The sequence below is a fragment of the Oncorhynchus kisutch genome, linkage group LG8 (genome assembly GCF_002021735.2).
Source record: "Oncorhynchus kisutch isolate 150728-3 linkage group LG8, Okis_V2, whole genome shotgun sequence".
Taxonomy (NCBI): Eukaryota; Metazoa; Chordata; class Actinopteri; order Salmoniformes; family Salmonidae; genus Oncorhynchus; species Oncorhynchus kisutch.
In genome coordinates, this window is record NC_034181.2 from 78,378,565 (window position 1) to 78,396,124 (window position 17,560).

Below are 17,560 nucleotides of genomic sequence, written 5' to 3' on the forward strand. Positions count from 1 at the left end.
TGCACCCTCGTTTTGTTACTCGTCCCCTCACACAGCACTTGTTGTGCATGTCTCGTTTACAACCATGTCTCTTCCATCATCTCACAGTGACCACAGGGTCGGGGTCCATGTACCCTGGCCCTAAAACTCTTTGTATTTAAGCCGAAACCTGAAAAGAGACCATTTTTTTAACGGCGTTGACTGCTATGTAAACCTTCATAGGTGTTTGTAATTTTATAACCATGACAACAACGAAAAGCCTCCAGTGCTGTCAGTCTACACAGAAAGGGTGGATCCTATCTCCTCTTTTTCTTTTTGCCTGTAATCTTTCCGTTCGGCCATCGGCTTCCAGCCTTTCTGTACGACCACTGTGAACACGAGCTTTGGAAGGCAAGCCTAGATAACATTGCTGACGGTTTGATATTGTTGTTTCATATTTATTAAAATAACTTTGTTCCTGAGAAACTGCCAAAGTTATATAAAAATGTTTGTACAAAAGCAATCCATTACATGTATGAAAAATATATATGTACATGTGAACTATTTACTTTTACAATGCTAAATATCTGATTGTTGATGGGCGGTTCTAGAACTATTGTTTTTAGTTTGTGTGAAGCTTTGAGAGTCACAAAATGTTACTTTACACATGAGTTGAATTCAGCTTCTGCCATTTGGTTTATTTTTCTTCATAAAGGAAAGAGTCTAACATTGGGTAAATATGCAACATTCCTATGTATTGCACTGATGGCGAATTGTATGTCATGTAAATATATTTAGTGAGAAATTGTACAAAACAACCGTCTCCTTTATTTCCAACACATTGTTCAAAGTGTTTTGTTGTTGTTGAGTGATCTGATACATTCATTCAGTGATATAATCCTATATGCTGTAGCCTCTATATACAGTATCTATTGCCAGAAGAAATGTCACGTCTCAAATGGAATGACAGAGTAATGTACCGTATGTCCCACAGAGATCCTATAAATCACTAGAGTTCTACTTCATTCTATTGTATGAACCTTCCCACATAAAGATGCAATCTGTAACTTCATTGTCCCCTGTGGCCCTGGGCTCAAATGAAACCCACCCAGTAATCAACTCTAACCTTTCCTACCCCTCTCCTGGGGGTCCACCAGACAGTGCTCATTTTCGCGCTAGCCCTGACGTTCCAAGGCTGAGAATACTTTAACACTAATCAGTAGAGGACATTTTCAATGCCCCTTTTGAAGCTCAGAGTCAGAATGAAATTACTCACAGGTCCTGTTCAGACTGGGTGTGTCAAAAAAAGGTAGTAATTTAATTGGTTCTACCCAGCGGATCAAGGTGCGTGTCCTTGGCTTATGGGCCCTGGTCAAATGTAGTGCACTATATTGTAAATATGGTGCCATTTGAGAAGCTAACCAATAGAGAACACCCACCATGGACTATCCTTCTGCATGGGCTATCCTTCTGCATGGACTATCCTTCTGCATGGGCTATCCTTCTGCATGGACCATCCTTCTGCATGGACTATCCTTCTGTGTAGTCCAGAGGCAGCTAGCTAGCTAATCTTAGCTGTTTGCTCGTTCTCCAGAACAATCGTGTTATTGTGGACAGCTGAAAGGCTTCCATAGACAGATCAGTCTTTAATTAGTCTATACAAAGGGCATTTCAGGAATTTGGAACGGTAAGGTTCTATCTGCAAAAAGATGATTCTGAGATAACTGGCTTTGAAGTTTCAAACCCTCATTGGTTTGAAGGGTGTCAGACATGCCTATATTGTATTATTTAGAACTTAACTACATTAATTAGGGTAATTTGATATTGAACAGAACAACGCTATGTCAATAACTACAATTAGTCAAAAGTGTCAGATAGACCCTTATAACCTCAAGGTCTCAATTTATCAATGTCATCTTATTGTCTACATCCCAAACAGCACCCTATATTGTGCACTTATTTTGACCATAGCCAATAGAGCTATATATAGGGAATAGGGTGTCATTTGGGATGCAGGCTTGTCTTTGTTTTACAGTGAAGGGGGCCTGGCTGGCTGCTGGGAGGAGAGCTATTTATAATTCTGCTGTTGGATCCATGGTGTCATCAGAGATCAATTCATTCATTCATATCTCTCTCTCTCTCTCTCTCTCTCTCTCTCTCTCTCTCTCTCTCTCTCTCTCTCTCTCTCTCTCTCTCACAGCACACAAGCTGGGATGTCTGAGCTAGTCTCATAGAGGCTCAGCCTGAAGCATTTGAAGCTAGCTAATGCTTCCTGTTGGGCTTAGTGTGTCTCAAATTGCACCCTATTCCCTACATAGTGCCATCAGCCCTGGTCAAAGTAGTGCACTAAATCAGGAATAGTGTGCCATTTGGGACACAGCCCTAGTCTCCATCGGCGCAGACGCACGTCGCAAACAGTGTGGGTGCCTTTTGTAGATATTCTCACCCCAACGGTGTAACTCTGTAATGTAGAATAATGTCAACAGAAACAGACAGAAGAGGAATGTTAACCCTATCAGTCCCAAAACACCAGCAAATATCTTTCATTTATCTGCATGTCGAGCCCTTATATTTAGCCTCACAATGAAGTGTTTTAACGTTTTCTTTTCAGGACAACCAGGGCTACAAACGTACAACACAAAACAATTTGACAATAACAGTTGCATTCATGAGTTTTTTGACATTTAAAAAAGGTCATCCACAGCAGAAAACGGATGAAAATGTTTTTATATGAATGCTGTACTGTAAGTACAGGAATGATTTGCTCAGTGGGAAATGTATATCCAACTAGTCAGTGACAACTGTGTGGAGTTTGGTGTTTGTGACAGCAACTATGTGAGCTTATTAAAGTGTTATAATCAAATCAAATCAGATTGTATTAGTCACATGCGCCAAGTCCCTAACCAACAATCCAGTTGAAAAAAATACAGATAAGAATAAGAGATAAAAGTAACAAGTAATTAAAGAGCAGCAGTGAAATAACAATAGCGAGAATATATACAGGAGGTACCGATACAGAGTCAATGTACCTGTAGGTAGAGTTATTAAAAAGACTATGCAGCAGTGGTGTAAAGGGGGGGGGGGGGGGGGGGGCAATGCAAATAGTCTGGGCAGCCATTTGACTGGATGTTCAGGAGACTTATGGCTTGGGGGTAGAAGCTGTTTAGAATCCTCTTGGACCTAGACTTGGTGCTCCGGTAACGCTTGCTGTGCGGTAGCAGGGTGGCTGGGGTCTATGACCATTTTTAGGGCTTTCCTCTGACACCGCCTGGTATAGAGGTCCTGGATGGCAGGAAGCTTGGGCCCAGTGATGTCCTGGGCCGTTTGCACTACCCTCTGTAGTGCCTTGCGGTCGGAGGCCGAGCGGTTGCCATACCAGGCAGTGACGCAACCAGTCAGGATGCTCTTGATGGTGCAGCTGTAGAACCTTGGGTGGGAGTCGTGACAGTAATATAATTGATGGTGTAACAGTGTAGTGCCTTGATGGTGAAGGTGGTAGTATAATTGATGGTGTAACAGTGTAGTGTCTTGATGGTGAAGGTGGTAGTATAATTGATGGTGTAACAGTGTAGTGTCTTGATGGTGAAGGTGGTAGTATAATTGATGGTGTAACAGTGGAGTGTCTTGATGGTGAAGGAGGTAGTATAATTGATGGTGTAACAGTGTAGTGTCTTGATGGTGAAGGTGGTAGTATAATTGATGGTGTAACAGTGTAGTGTCTTGATGGTGAAGGTGGTAGTATAATTGATGGTGTAACAGTGGAGTGTCTTGATGGTGTAGGTGGTAGTATAATTGATGGTGTAACAGTGTAGTGTCTTGATGGTGAAGGTGGTAGTATAATTGATGGTGTAACAGTGTAGTGTCTTGATGGTGAAGGTGGTAGTATAATTGATGGTGTAACTGTGTAGTGTCTTGATGGTGAAGGTGGTAGTATAATTGATGGTGTAACAGTGGAGTGTCTTGATGGTGAAGGTGGTAGTATAATTGATGGTGTAACAGTGTAGTGTCTTGATGGTGAATGTGGTAGTATAATTGATGGTGTAACAGTGGAGTGTCTTGATGGTGAAGGTGGTAGTATAATTGATGGTGTAACTGTGTAGTGTCTTGATGGTGAAGGTGGTAGTATAATTGATGGTGTAACAGTGTAGTGTCTTGATGGTGAAGGTGGTAGTATAATTGATGGTGTAACAGTGTAGTGTCTTGATGGTGAAGGTGGTAGTATAATTGATGGTGTAACAGTGTAGTGTTTTGATGGTGAAGGTGGTAGTATAATTGATGTTGTAACAGTGTAGTGTCTTGATGGTGAAGGTGGTAGTATAATTGATGGTGTAACAGTGTAGTGTCTTGATGGTGAAGGTGGTAGTATAATTTATGGTGTAACTGTGTAGTGTCTTGATGGTGAAGGTGGTAGTAGAAATTATGGTGTAACTGTGTAGTGTCTTGATGGTGAAGGTGGTAGTATAATTTATGGTGTAACAGTGTAGTGTCTTGATGGTGAAGGTGGTAGTATATTTGATGGTGTAACAGTGTAGTGTCTTGATGGTGAAGGTGGTAGTATAATTGATGGTGTAACAGTGTAGCGTCTTGATGGTGAAGGTGGTAGTATAATTGATGGTGTAACAGTGTAGTGGCTTGATGGTGAAGGTGGTAGTATAATTGATGGTGTAACTGTGTAGTGTCTTGATGGTGAAGGTGGTAGTATAATTTATGGGGTGATGTAGTGTCTTGGTGGTGAAGGTGGTAGTATAATTGATGGTGTAACTGTGTAGTGTCTTGATGGTGAAGGTGGTAGTATAATTGATGGTGTAACTGTGTAGTGTCTTGATGGTGAAGGTGGTAGTATAATTTATGGGGTGATGTAGTGTCTTGATGGTGAAGGTGGTAGTATAATTGATGGTGTAACTGTGTAGTGTCTTGATGGTGAAGGTGGTAGTATAATTTATGGGGTGATGTAGTGTCTTGATGGTGAAGGTGGTAGTATAATTGATGGTGTAACAGTGTAGTGTCTTGATGGTGAAGGTGGTAGTATAATTGATGATGTAACTGTGTAGTGTCTTGATGGTGAAGGTGGTAGTATAATTGATGGTGTAACTGTGTAGTGTCTTGATGGTGAAGGTGGTAGTATAATTTATGGGGTGATGTAGTGTCTTGATGGTGAAGGTGGTAGTATAATTTATGGGGTGATGTAGTGTCTTGATGGTGAAGGTGGTAGTATAATTTATGGGGTGATGTAGTGTCTTGATGGTGAAGGTGGTAGTATAATTTATGGGGTGATGTAGTGTCTTGATGGTGAAGGTGGTAGTATAATTTATGGGGTGATGTAGTGTCTTGATGGCGAAGGTGGTAGTATAATTTATGGGGTGATGTAGTGTCTTGATGGTGAAGGTGGTAGTATAATTTATGGGGTGATGTAGTGTCTTGATGGTGAAGGTGGTAGTATAATTTATGGGGTGATGTAGTGTCTTGATGGTGAAGGTGGTAGTATAATTGATGGTGTAACTGTGTAGTGTCTTGATGGTGAAGGTGGTAGTATAATTTATGGGGTGATGTAGTGTCTTGTTGGTGAAGGTGGTAGTATAATTTATGGGGTGATGTAGTGTCTTGATGGTGAAGGTGGTAGTATAATTTATGGGGTGATGTAGTGTCTTGATGGTGAAGGTGGTAGTATAATTGATGGTGTAACAGTGTAGTGTCTTGATGGTGAAGGTGGTAGTATAATTGATGGTGTAACTGTGTAGTGTCTTGATGGTGAAGGTGGTAGTATAATTGATGGTGTAACTGTGTAGTGTCTTGATGGTGAAGGTGGTAGTATAATTTATGGGGTGATGTAGTGTCTTGATGGTGAAGGTGGTAGTATAATTTATGGGGTGATGTAGTGTCTTGATGGTGAAGGTGGTAGTATAATTTATGGGGTGATGTAGTGTCTTGATGGTGAAGGTGGTAGTATAATTTATGGGGTGATGTAGTGTCTTGATGGTGAAGGTGGTAGTATAATTTATGGGGTGATGTAGTGTCTTGATGGTGAAGGTGGTAGTATAATTTATGGTGTAACAGTGTAGTGTCTTGATGGTGAAGGTGGTAGTATAATTGATGGTGTAACAGTGTAGTGTCTTGATGGTGAAGGTGGTAGTATAATTGATGGTGTAACAGTGGAGTGTCTTGATGGTGTAGGTGGTAGTATAATTGATGGTGTAACAGTGTAGTGTCTTGATGGTGAAGGTGGTAGTATAATTGATGGTGTAACAGTGTAGTGTCTTGATGGTGAAGGTGGTAGTATAATTGATGGTGTAACTGTGTAGTGTCTTGATGGTGAAGGTGGTAGTATAATTGATGGTGTAACAGTGGAGTGTCTTGATGGTGAAGGTGGTAGTATAATTGATGGTGTAACAGTGTAGTGTCTTGATGGTGAATGTGGTAGTATAATTGATGGTGTAACAGTGGAGTGTCTTGATGGTGAAGGTGGTAGTATAATTGATGGTGTAACTGTGTAGTGTCTTGATGGTGAAGGTGGTAGTATAATTAATGGTGTAACAGTGTAGTGTCTTGATGGTGAAGGTGGTAGTATAATTGATGGTGTAACAGTGTAGTGTCTTGATGGTGAAGGTGGTAGTATAATTGATGGTGTAACAGTGTAGTGTCTTGATGGTGAAGGTGGTAGTATAATTGATGGTGTAACAGTGTAGTGTCTTGATGGTGAAGGTGGTAGTATAATTTATGGTGTAACTGTGTAGTGTCTTGATGGTGAAGGTGGTAGTATAATTTATGGTGTAACTGTGTAGTGTCTTGATGGTGAAGGTGGTAGTATAATTTATGGTGTAACAGTGTAGTGTCTTGATGGTGAAGGTGGTAGTATAATTGATGGTGTAACAGTGTAGTGTCTTGATGGTGAAGGTGGTAGTATAATTGATGGTGTAACAGTGTAGCGTCTTGATGGTGAAGGTGGTAGTATAATTGATGGTGTAACAGTGTAGTGTCTTGATGGTGAAGGTGGTAGTATAATTGATGGTGTAACTGTGTAGTGTCTTGATGGTGAAGGTGGTAGTATAATTGATGGTGTAACTGTGTAGTGTCTTGATGGTGAAGGTGGTAGTATAATTGATGGTGTAACTGTGTAGTGTCTTGATGGTGAAGGTGGTAGTATAATTTATGGGGTGATGTAGTGTCTTGGTGGTGAAGGTGGTAGTATAATTGATGGTGTAACTGTGTAGTGTCTTGATGGTGAAGGTGGTAGTATAATTGATGGTGTAACTGTGTAGTGTCTTGATGGTGAAGGTGGTAGTATAATTTATGGGGTGATGTAGTGTCTTGATGGTGAAGGTGGTAGTATAATTGATGGTGTAACAGTGTAGTGTCTTGATGGTGAAGGTGGTAGTATAATTGATGGTGTAACTGTGTAGTGTCTTGATGGTGAAGTTGGTAGTATAATTGATGGTGTAACTGTGTAGTGTCTTGATGGTGAAGGTGGTAGTATAATTTATGGGGTGATGTAGTGTCTTGATGGTGAAGGTGGTAGTATAATTTATGGGGTGATGTAGTGTCTTGATGGTGAAGGTGGTAGTATAATTTATGGGGTGATGTAGTGTCTTGATGGTGAAGGTGGTAGTATAATTTATGGGGTGATGTAGTGTCTTGATGGTGAAGGTGGTAGTATAATTTATGGGGTGATGTAGTGTCTTGATGGTGAAGGTGGTAGTATAATTTATGGGGTGATGTAGTGTCTTGATGGTGAAGGTGGTAGTATAATTTATGGGGTGATGTAGTGTCTTGATGGTGAAGGTGGTAGTATAATTGATGGTGTAACTGTGTAGTGTCTTGATGGTGAAGGTGGTAGTATAATTTATGGGGTGATGTAGTGTCTTGATGGTGAAGGTGGTAGTATAATTTATGGGGTGATGTAGTGTCTTGATGGTGAAGGTGGTAGTATAATTTATGGGGTGATGTAGTGTCTTGATGGTGAAGGTGGTAGTATAATTGATGGTGTAACAGTGTAGTGTCTTGATGGTGAAGGTGGTAGTATAATTGATGGTGTAACTGTGTAGTGTCTTGATGGTGAAGGTGGTAGTATAATTGATGGTGTAACTGTGTAGTGTCTTGATGGTGAAGGTGGTAGTATAATTTATGGGGTGATGTAGTGTCTTGATGGTGAAGGTGGTAGTATAATTTATGGGGTGATGTAGTGTCTTGATGGTGAAGGTGGTAGTATAATTTATGGGGTGATGTAGTGTCTTGATGGTGAAGGTGGTAGTATAATTTATGGGGTGATGGAGTGTCTTGATGGTGAAGGTGGTAGTATAATTTATGGGGTGATGTAGTGTCTTGATGGTGAAGGTGGTAGTATAATTTATGGGGTGATGTAGTGTCTTGATGGTGAAGGTGGTAGTATAATTTATGGGGTGATGTAGTGTCTTGATGGTGAAGGTGGTAGTATAATTTATGGGTTGATGTAGTGTCTTGATGGTGAAGGTGGTAGTATAATTGATGGGGTGATGTAGTGTCTTGATGGTGAAGGTGGTAGTATAATTGATGGTGTAACTGTGTAGTGTCTTGATGGTGAAGGTGGTAGTATAATTGATGGTGTAACTGTGTAGTGTCTTGATGGTGAAGGTGGTAGTATAATTTATGGGGTGATGTAGTGTCTTGATGGTGAAGGTGGTAGTATAATTTATGGGGTGATGTAGTGTCTTGATGGTGAAGGTGGTAGTATAATTGATGGGGTGATGTAGTGTCTTGATGGTGAAGGTGGTAGTATAATTGATGGGGTGATGTAGTGTCTTGATGGTGAAGGTGGTAGTATAATTGACGGGGTGATGTAGTGTCTTGATGGTGAAGGTGGTAGTATAATTGATGGGGTGATGTAGTGTCTTGATGGTGAAGGTGGTAGTATAATTTATGGGGTGATGGAGTGTCTTGATGGTGAAGGTGGTAGTATAATTTATGGGGTGATGGAGTGTCTTGATGGTGAAGGTGGTAGTATAATTTATGGGGTGATGTAGTGTCTTGATGGTGAAGGTGGTAGTATAATTGATGGGGTGATGTAGTGTCTTGATGGTGAAGGTGGTAGTATAATTTATGGGGTGATGTAGTGTCTTGATGGTGAAGGTGGTAGTATAATTTATGGGGTGATGTAGTGTCTTGATGGTGAAGGTGGTAGTATAATTTATGGGGTGATGTAGTGTCTTGATGGTGAAGGTGGTAGTATAATTGATGGGGTGATGTAGTGTCTTGATGGTGAAGGTGGTAGTATAATTTATGGGGTGATGTAGTGTCTTGATGGTGAAGGTGGTAGTATAATTTATGGGGTGATGTAGTGTCTTGATGGTGAAGGTGGTAGTATAATTTATGGGGTGATGTAGTGTCTTGATGGTGAAGGTGGTAGTATAATTGATGGGGTGATGTAGTGTCTTGATGGTGAAGGTGGTAGTATAATTTATGGTGTAACTGTGTAGTGTCTTGATGGTGAAGGTGGTAGTATAATTGATGGTGTAACTGTGTAGTGTCTTGATGGTGAAGGTGGTAGTATAATTTATGGGGTGATGTAGTGTCTTGATGGTGAAGGTGGTAGTATAATTTATGGGGTGATGTAGTGTCTTGATGGTGAAGGTGGTAGTATAATTTATGGGGTGATGTAGTGTCTTGATGGTGAAGGTGGTAGTATAATTGATGGGGTGATGTAGTGTCTTGATGGTGAAGGTGGTAGTATAATTGATGGGGTGATGTAGTGTCTTGATGGTGAAGGTGGTAGTATAATTGATGGTGTAACTGTGTAGTGTCTTGATGGTGAAGGTGGTAGTATAATTTATGGGGTGATGTAGTGTCTTGATGGTGAAGGTGGTAGTATAATTTATGGGGTGATGTAGTGTCTTGATGGTGAAGGTGGTAGTATAATTGATGGGGTGATGTAGTGTCTTGATGGTGAAGGTGATAGTATAATTGATGGGGTGATGTAGTGTCTTGATGGTGAAAGTGGTAGTATAATTGATGGGGTGATGTAGTGTCTTGATGGTGAAGGTGGTAGTATAATTGATGGGGTGATGTAGTGTCTTGATGGTGAAGGTGGTAGTATAATTGATGGGGTGATGTATTGTGTTGATGGTGAAGGTGGTAGTATAATTGATGGGGTGATGTAGTGTCTTGATGGTGAAGGTGGTAGTATAATTGATGGGGTGATGTAGTGTCTTGATGGTGAAGGTGGTAGTATAATTTATGGGGTGATGTAATGTCTTGATGGTGAAGGTGGTAGTATAATTTATGGGGTGATGTAGTGTGAATATAGAGTTATATTATTTATTCATGCTCTGACTGCAGGTGCTCGTAAAGAATAATGTGTTAGAGGTTAAACCAAGGACGTGTCTGATATTAAATGTATCCTCTACTATCACATTCAAATAACAGCACTCTCTGGTTTGCGTTCCAACTGTCACCGTATTCCCTATAGGGCTCGGTCAAAAGAAGTGCACTATATGTGGAAGTGTGTCATATGGGTTGCAACCTCCGTCTCCTCTATGACTGAAATTGATTACCAAAAATGGAATGAAAACAACCATTGACACGTTAGCTACCTCTCTACCATCCAGTATTACTAAAATATGGTTTAGAATCTATTGATGAGATTTAGTTGATCTATTCAATGATTCTCAAACGCCAGATATCAAATTCGACCCTATTCCCCATACGTACATATAAAGTTGCCACATCACAGTCTCTGTATGAGTCCCAGATGGCACCCTCTTCTTTATACACTACAGTAAGTGTACAAAACATTAGGATCCCCTGCTCTTTCCATGACAGACTGATCAGGTGAAAGCTATGATCCCTTATTGATGTCACTTGTTAAATCCACTTCAATCAGTGTAGATGAAGGGGAAGAGACAGGTTAAATACATGGATTGTGTGTGTGGCATTCAGAGGGTTAATGGGCGAGACAAAAGACGTAAGTGCCTTAGAACGGGGTAATGTAGTAGGGGCCTTAGAACGGGGTAATGTAGTAGGGGCCTTAGAACGGGGTAATGTAGTAGGGGCCTTAGAACGGGGTAATATAGTAGGGGCCTTAGAACGGGGTAATGTAGTAGGGGCCTTAGAACGGGGTAATATAGTAGGGGCCTTAGAACGGGGTAATGTAGTAGGGGCCTTAGAACGGGGTATGTAGTAGGGGCCTTAGAACGGGGTAATGTAGTAGGGGCCTTAGAACGGGGTAATGTAGTAGGGGCCTTAGAACGGGGTAATGTAGTAGGGGCCTTAGAACGGGGTAATGTAGTAGGGGCCTTAGAACGGGGTAATGTAGTAGGGGCCTTAGAACGGGGTAATGTAGTAGGGGCCTTAGAACGGGGTAATGTAGTAGGGGCCTTAGAACGGGGTAATGTAGTAGGGGCCTTAGAACGGGGTAATGTAGTAGGGGCCTTAGAACGGGGTAATGTAGTAGGGGCCTTAGAACGGGGTAATGTAGTAGGGGTCTTACAACGTGGTAATGTAGTAGGGGCCTTAGAACGGGGTAATGTAGTAGGGGCCTTAGAACGGGGTAATGTAGTAGGGGCCTTAGAACGGGGTAATGTAGTAGGGGCCTTAGAACGGGGTAATGTAGTAGGGGCCTTAGAACGGGGTAATGTAGTGTAGGGCCGGACGCACCAGTTTGTGTCAAGAACTGTAACGCTGATGGGTTTTTCATGCTTGAAAATGTATCAAGAATGGTCCACCATCCAAAGGACATCTAGCCAACTTGACACAACTGTGGGAAGCATTGGAGTCAACATGGGCCAGCACCCATGTGGAACACTTTCGACACCTTGTAGAGTCCATGCCCCAATGAACTGAGGCTGTTCTAAGGGCAAAAGGGGGTTCAACTCAATATTAGGATGGTGTTCCTACTGTTTGGCATACTCGGTGTGTAGTGCCCTACTTTTGACCAGTGTAGTGTACTGTAAAGGGAATTAGGGTGTAATTTGAGATGCAATGGGTTTGACTGCATGCAGCCCTCAAACGGAATCCAAGGAGCGTTGCCATGGAAACCGAGTTCTGAGCACCGCACCACTGGGAGATTATACGCCTTGCAGATTCTTAAGGGAGCATCCTCATTATATGCATTAAATATATACAGTATGCTTCACAGGAGGCTGGTGAGGGGAGGACAATTCATAATGACTGTAATGGAGTGAATGGATTGATATCAAACTATGTGTTTCATATCACCAGCCACCTGTGGTATGCATTCTATATAATTCCATATCCAGATACAGTAAATAGGATTATTAAACCTTCATCAGTATTTATAACATTAGTTGTTTAGTTCTAATAGATCGATATCCGTAGTCAGGGAAAGCCAGGGGCTAGAAATTCAACCTGGCGTTTCTAATACCATTATTGTCCTTGAGGCCGTCATTATTAGCCAAATAATGATCGTTCTGCACAGAAACCCTCCCCTCTGTTCTTCTCCAATGGGTTTTGAGAAGGAGGTGAGGAGAGAGGTGAGAGGACACGAGGAGTATGCTATTAAGATTCTCCCAAGGAGAGAGAGGAAGGGAAGGAGGAGAGGATGGGTGTAAATAATATATATGACTACATAAAATCATTCAGAGGCATGCACACACACACATTACTGTGCGAGTTTCCTATAGCTGGTGTCTACACATGGTAGAGCTATAATGAGCATGACATTCGGTTTTCCCTCTGTCTTTTAAAATCATACTTTTGCAAATGTATTAATCAGCTTTTTATGAATCATGGTGTCCAACCCAAATGGTACCCTATTCCCTATATAGTGCAGTACTTTTGACCTATGGGCCTTTGTCAAAAGTAGTGCACTAAATAGGGAATAATGTGCCATTTGGGACTTTGCACTGCAGAGTTTCACTAATTAACATGTTAACAAGGATCTGACTGCACGACATAACCTCTGACCCTGCTAAGACCGGAGAGGAGAGGACTAACCTGACTCATCAGTAGCACTTATAAGAAGCAAAAAACTCACCAACCTTCACTTTGTGAACCCTCTCATTAACATAATGACATCATAGCTACAGTGGCATGATGCCTGGGATGCTCCGGATGCTTCTCATTTACATGGGCCCCAAATGGCACCCTATTCAAAACATATTTCACTACTTTTGACAAGAGCCAATTGGAGCCCAGACATATTGTTTATTACAGTATACAGTATACACAACTCACGCCTTCTCACAGGACCCTTCCTAGTGGGCCACAACTGGTTGCAATGATGGCGTTATAACATACTTCATAACATTATGATCAGGTTGTATACTGGTTGCATAAGGACATTATGTATATTTAGATGTTGGGGGTTCTACTAAGCTACAGTGAGGGAAAAAAGTATTTGATCCCCTGCTGATTTTGTATGTTTGCCCACTGACAAAGAAATTATCTGTTTATAATTTTAATGGTAGGTGTATTTGAACAGTGAGAGACAGAATAACAACAACAAAATCCATAAAAACACATGTCCAAAATGTTATAAATTGATTTGCATTTTAATGAGGGAAATAAGTATTTGACCCCCTCTCAATCAGAAAGATTTCTGGCTCCCAGTCTTTTATACAAGTAACGAGCTCAGATCAGGAGCATACTCTCAAAGGGAGTGCTCCTAATCTCAGCTTGTTACCTGTATAAAAGACACCTGTCCACAGAAGCAATCAATCAGATTCCAAACTCTCCACCATGGCCAAGACCAAAGAGCTCTCCAAGGATGTCAGGGACAAGATTGTAGCTGGAATGGGCTACAAAACCATCGCCAAGCACTTTGGTGAGAAGGTGACAACAGTTGGCGCGATTTTTTCGCAAATGGAAGAAACACAAAAGAACTGTCAATCTCCCTCGGCCTGGGGCTCCATGCAAGATCTCACCTCGTGGAGTTGCAATGATCATGACGGTGAGGAATAAGCCCAGAACTACACGGGAGGATCTTGTCAATGATCTCAAGGCAGCTGAGACCATAGTCACCAAGAAAACAATTGATAACACATTACACCGTGAAGGACTGAAATCCTGCAAGGTCCCCCTGCTCAAGAAAGAACATATACATGCCCGTCTGAAGTTTGCCAATGAACATCTGAATGATTCAGAGGACAACTGGGTGAAAGTGTTGTGGTCAGATGAGACCAAAATGGAGCTCTTTGTCATCAACTCAACTCGCCGTGTTTGGAGGAGGAGGAATGCTGCCTATGACCCCAAGAACACCATCCCCACCGTCAAACATGGAGGTGGAAACATTATGCTTTGGGGGTGTTTTTCTGCTAAGGGGACAGGACAACTTCACCGCATCAAAGGGACGATGGACGGGGCCATGTACCGTCAAATATTGAGTGAGAACCTCAACCAGGGCATTGAAAATGGGTCGTGGATAGGTATTCCAGCATGACAATGACCCAAAACGGCCAAGGCAACAAAGGAGTGGCTCAAGAAGAAGCACATGAAGGTCCTGGAGTGGCCTAGCCAGTCTCCAGACCTTAATCCCATAGAAAATCTGTGGAGGGAGCTGAAGGTTCGAACTGTTAAATGTCAGCCTCGAAACCTTAATGACTTGGAGAAGATCTGCAAAGAGGAGTGGGACAAAATCCCTCCTGAGATGTGTGCAAACCTGGTGGCCAACTACAAGAAACATCTGACCTCTGTGATTTCCAACAAGGGGTTTTCCACCAAGTACTAAGTCATGTTTTGCAGAGGGGTCAAATACTTATTTCCCTCATTAAAATGCAAATAAATGTATAACATCAAAAATCAAAAGGACATTTGTTCTGAAGTGTCTGTCCTATATCTGAGAGATATAAGAAAGCTCAGGAAACATTTGTTATTTTTTAACATGTATTTAAGCCCCTATTTTTGGTACTTAACAGTCTCCATATAATTCCATACATTTTTTCAACTGGTACCGGGGGACCTTCAGACAAGTCTTGTGAGGCCTGTGCTCGTCCCAGAGCAAAACAACCGACATCCGTGAGAGTCTCATACAAGTCTCATACTAGTTTGTTGGCCGTTCGGACGCTACTTTTTGTGAGAGGTATTTTGTGAGAAGACCGATTTTCGGGATGTCTCATGATCTGACAAACATCACTCTAGCTCTGTCACCTTTCACCGTAGATGCTGAAGTGCAAACCAGATATCTATAGTTTAAACTGATAGATTTGTATGTGGATTGTTGTATTATACTAATAAGATGTCTGCCGGGGTCATGGACATCGGCTATAGGGGGTTAATGTCTGTACAGGGTGTTGAAATGTTGAGGTACAGTTATTTATACTGACAAAGGGCATCAATTATCAGAAATTAATGTGTATGAATACCTCACACACTGTCACACACACACACAAGCCCAGAGATGCTAAACATGTTTATGTTAATTAACGGTCATTACCGTGAGACCAGCAGTCATTTACATGACAATTACGGTGACTGCCACAGTCCTACACATATACGCACGCACGCACGCACGCACGCACGCACGCACACACACACACACACACACACACACACACACACACACACACACACACACACACACACATACACACACACACACACACACACACACACACACACACGTTCTGTCTCTCTCTCACACACACACACACACACACACGTTCTCTCTTTCACACACACACACAAATAAATGCCCACAGATAGGCAGACAGACAGTAGATTTACAGCTGCCACTTTACTTGTAGATAAATCACGTAAAGTGCCTGGAGGAATGTTCCGGGGGCAAATGACTGAGCAGAGGACAGGAGACATTATCATCAAAATGAGAATCAACAAGGAGAATATGAATCACAGCAGTCCTTATGCTAGAGAGAGGGAGAGGGAGAGAGAGAGAGGAGGAGGAGAGAGTGAGAGAGAGGGAGAGAGAGAGACAGAGAGATTGAAGGAGGAGGGAGAGTGAGAGGAGAGAGAGAGAGCAAGAAAGAGAGAGAGATCGAGGGAGGAGGGGGGCACACACAATCTGTAGGATAATTGAACATGCCCAGCTGTTGTCTAGGACACACACACAATGTACACTCACTCATGCGAGTACACACACACACAGATGATGCATATGCATGCATGCACACACAATAAACCCCATAGCTTTAGAGTCAAGAGGCCTGGACCCCACGCCTTTAGCATCCTGAGGCATTCTCTCTTCAACCCAGCTGAGGCATTCTCTCTTCAACCCAGCTGAGGCATTCTCTCTTCAACCCAGCTGAGGCATTCTCTCTTCAACCCAGCTGAGGCATTCTCTCTTCAACCCAGCTGAGGCATTCTCCCTTCAACCCAGCTGAGGCATTCTCTCTTCAACCCAGCTGAGGCATTCTCTCTTCAACCCAGCTGAGGCATTCTCTCTTCAACCCAGCTGAGGCATTATCTCTTCAACCCAGCTGAGGCATTCTCTCTTCAACCCAGCTGAGGCATTCTCTCTTCAACCCAGTGTTATGATGACATCATGATTACAAGAGGGTTTACAAGGTGAAGGTTGGTGAGTTTCTGCCACTGATGAGTCAAGTTAGCCCTCTTCGCTACTTCCCCTCTCATCTCCACTCTTCTCCATTCCTCCCCTCCTCTCATCCCTTCATCTCCTCTCCTCCTCTCCTCCATCTTTCATCTCCCTTCTCCTCTCTTCTCCTCAGCCTCTCCTTCCCCCTGTAATAATTACTGTTCCTCAAGACCATCTGCAGGGGAAGAAAGGCTACTCTCTAACACAGATAGTGTGTGTGTGGGGGGGGGGGGTGTTCCTGCCTCTTAATTACAGTAAGCTGAGTCTCAATGGGCAGAGAAATCTGCTACCTCCATTAAACACAGCCACTATCCTGTTCCACTGCTTCACTCGGGGTAGAGGTCTGTGTGTGTGTGTGTGTGTGTGTGTGTGTGTGTGTGTGTGTGTGTGTGTGTGTGTGTGTGTGTGTGTGTGTGTGTGTGTGTGTGTGTGTGTGTGTGTGTGTGTGTGTGTGTGTGTGTGTGTGTGTGTGTGTGTGTGTGTGTGTGTGGACCCAATAACAGTGTTTTCTAGCTCTGTCTATGATAGATGAGATGTTGGGGTGAACTATAGCTCTGTGTAACGAACCATTGTGTTGCCTTGGGATCAAAAATCATTGTTACTACTTCCAATGGTTGACAGTTTCATAAGAAACACACACACACACACACACACACAGGACAGCAACAAAACAAACATATTTACACACACACACACACACACACGATAGCAAATAAAACTTTCACACTGAAATAAGTGTCATTTATTTTCAGCTTGGGAATATTTCAGTAATGTATTGGATTTAATTATTTATTTATTTTTATATATGCATTTTTTCAAATCAATTCAATTAAGCACGTCAAATTACTAACAAATAAAATCCAAGCAAATTCCTCATGATGGAATATAAAGGTAATCATTTAAAAAAATAAAGTAGCTGAGTGGTTGAATCCCAAATGGCACACTATTCCCTACATAGTGCAATATACAGGGAAAATGATGTGATTTGGGACGTAACCACACAATGTGCTGACTATTTCAGGTATTTAAAGTATTTCAGGTATTTGAAGTATTTCAGGTGTTTTTAAGAGCTGAGTATACAGTATAAAGGACTTTACTACAGAAGGTATACAGAGTTTGTTCTCTATG

At 42.0% G+C, this 17,560-nt stretch overlaps 1 protein-coding gene across 1 annotated transcript in view; it reads left to right on the top strand.

Moving 5' to 3' along the window:
- The window catches only part of LOC109881087 (protein unc-13 homolog C), a 222,597-nt gene extending 220,975 nt beyond the window's left edge, over positions 1 to 1,622 (top strand). Inside the window, exon 31 of the mRNA XM_031829463.1 lies at positions 1 to 1,622. This exon is cut by the window's left edge and continues 881 nt beyond it. The gene's annotated coding sequence lies outside the window, so the exon portion shown is untranslated.
- The last annotated feature ends 15,938 nt before the right edge of the window (positions 1,623 to 17,560 follow it).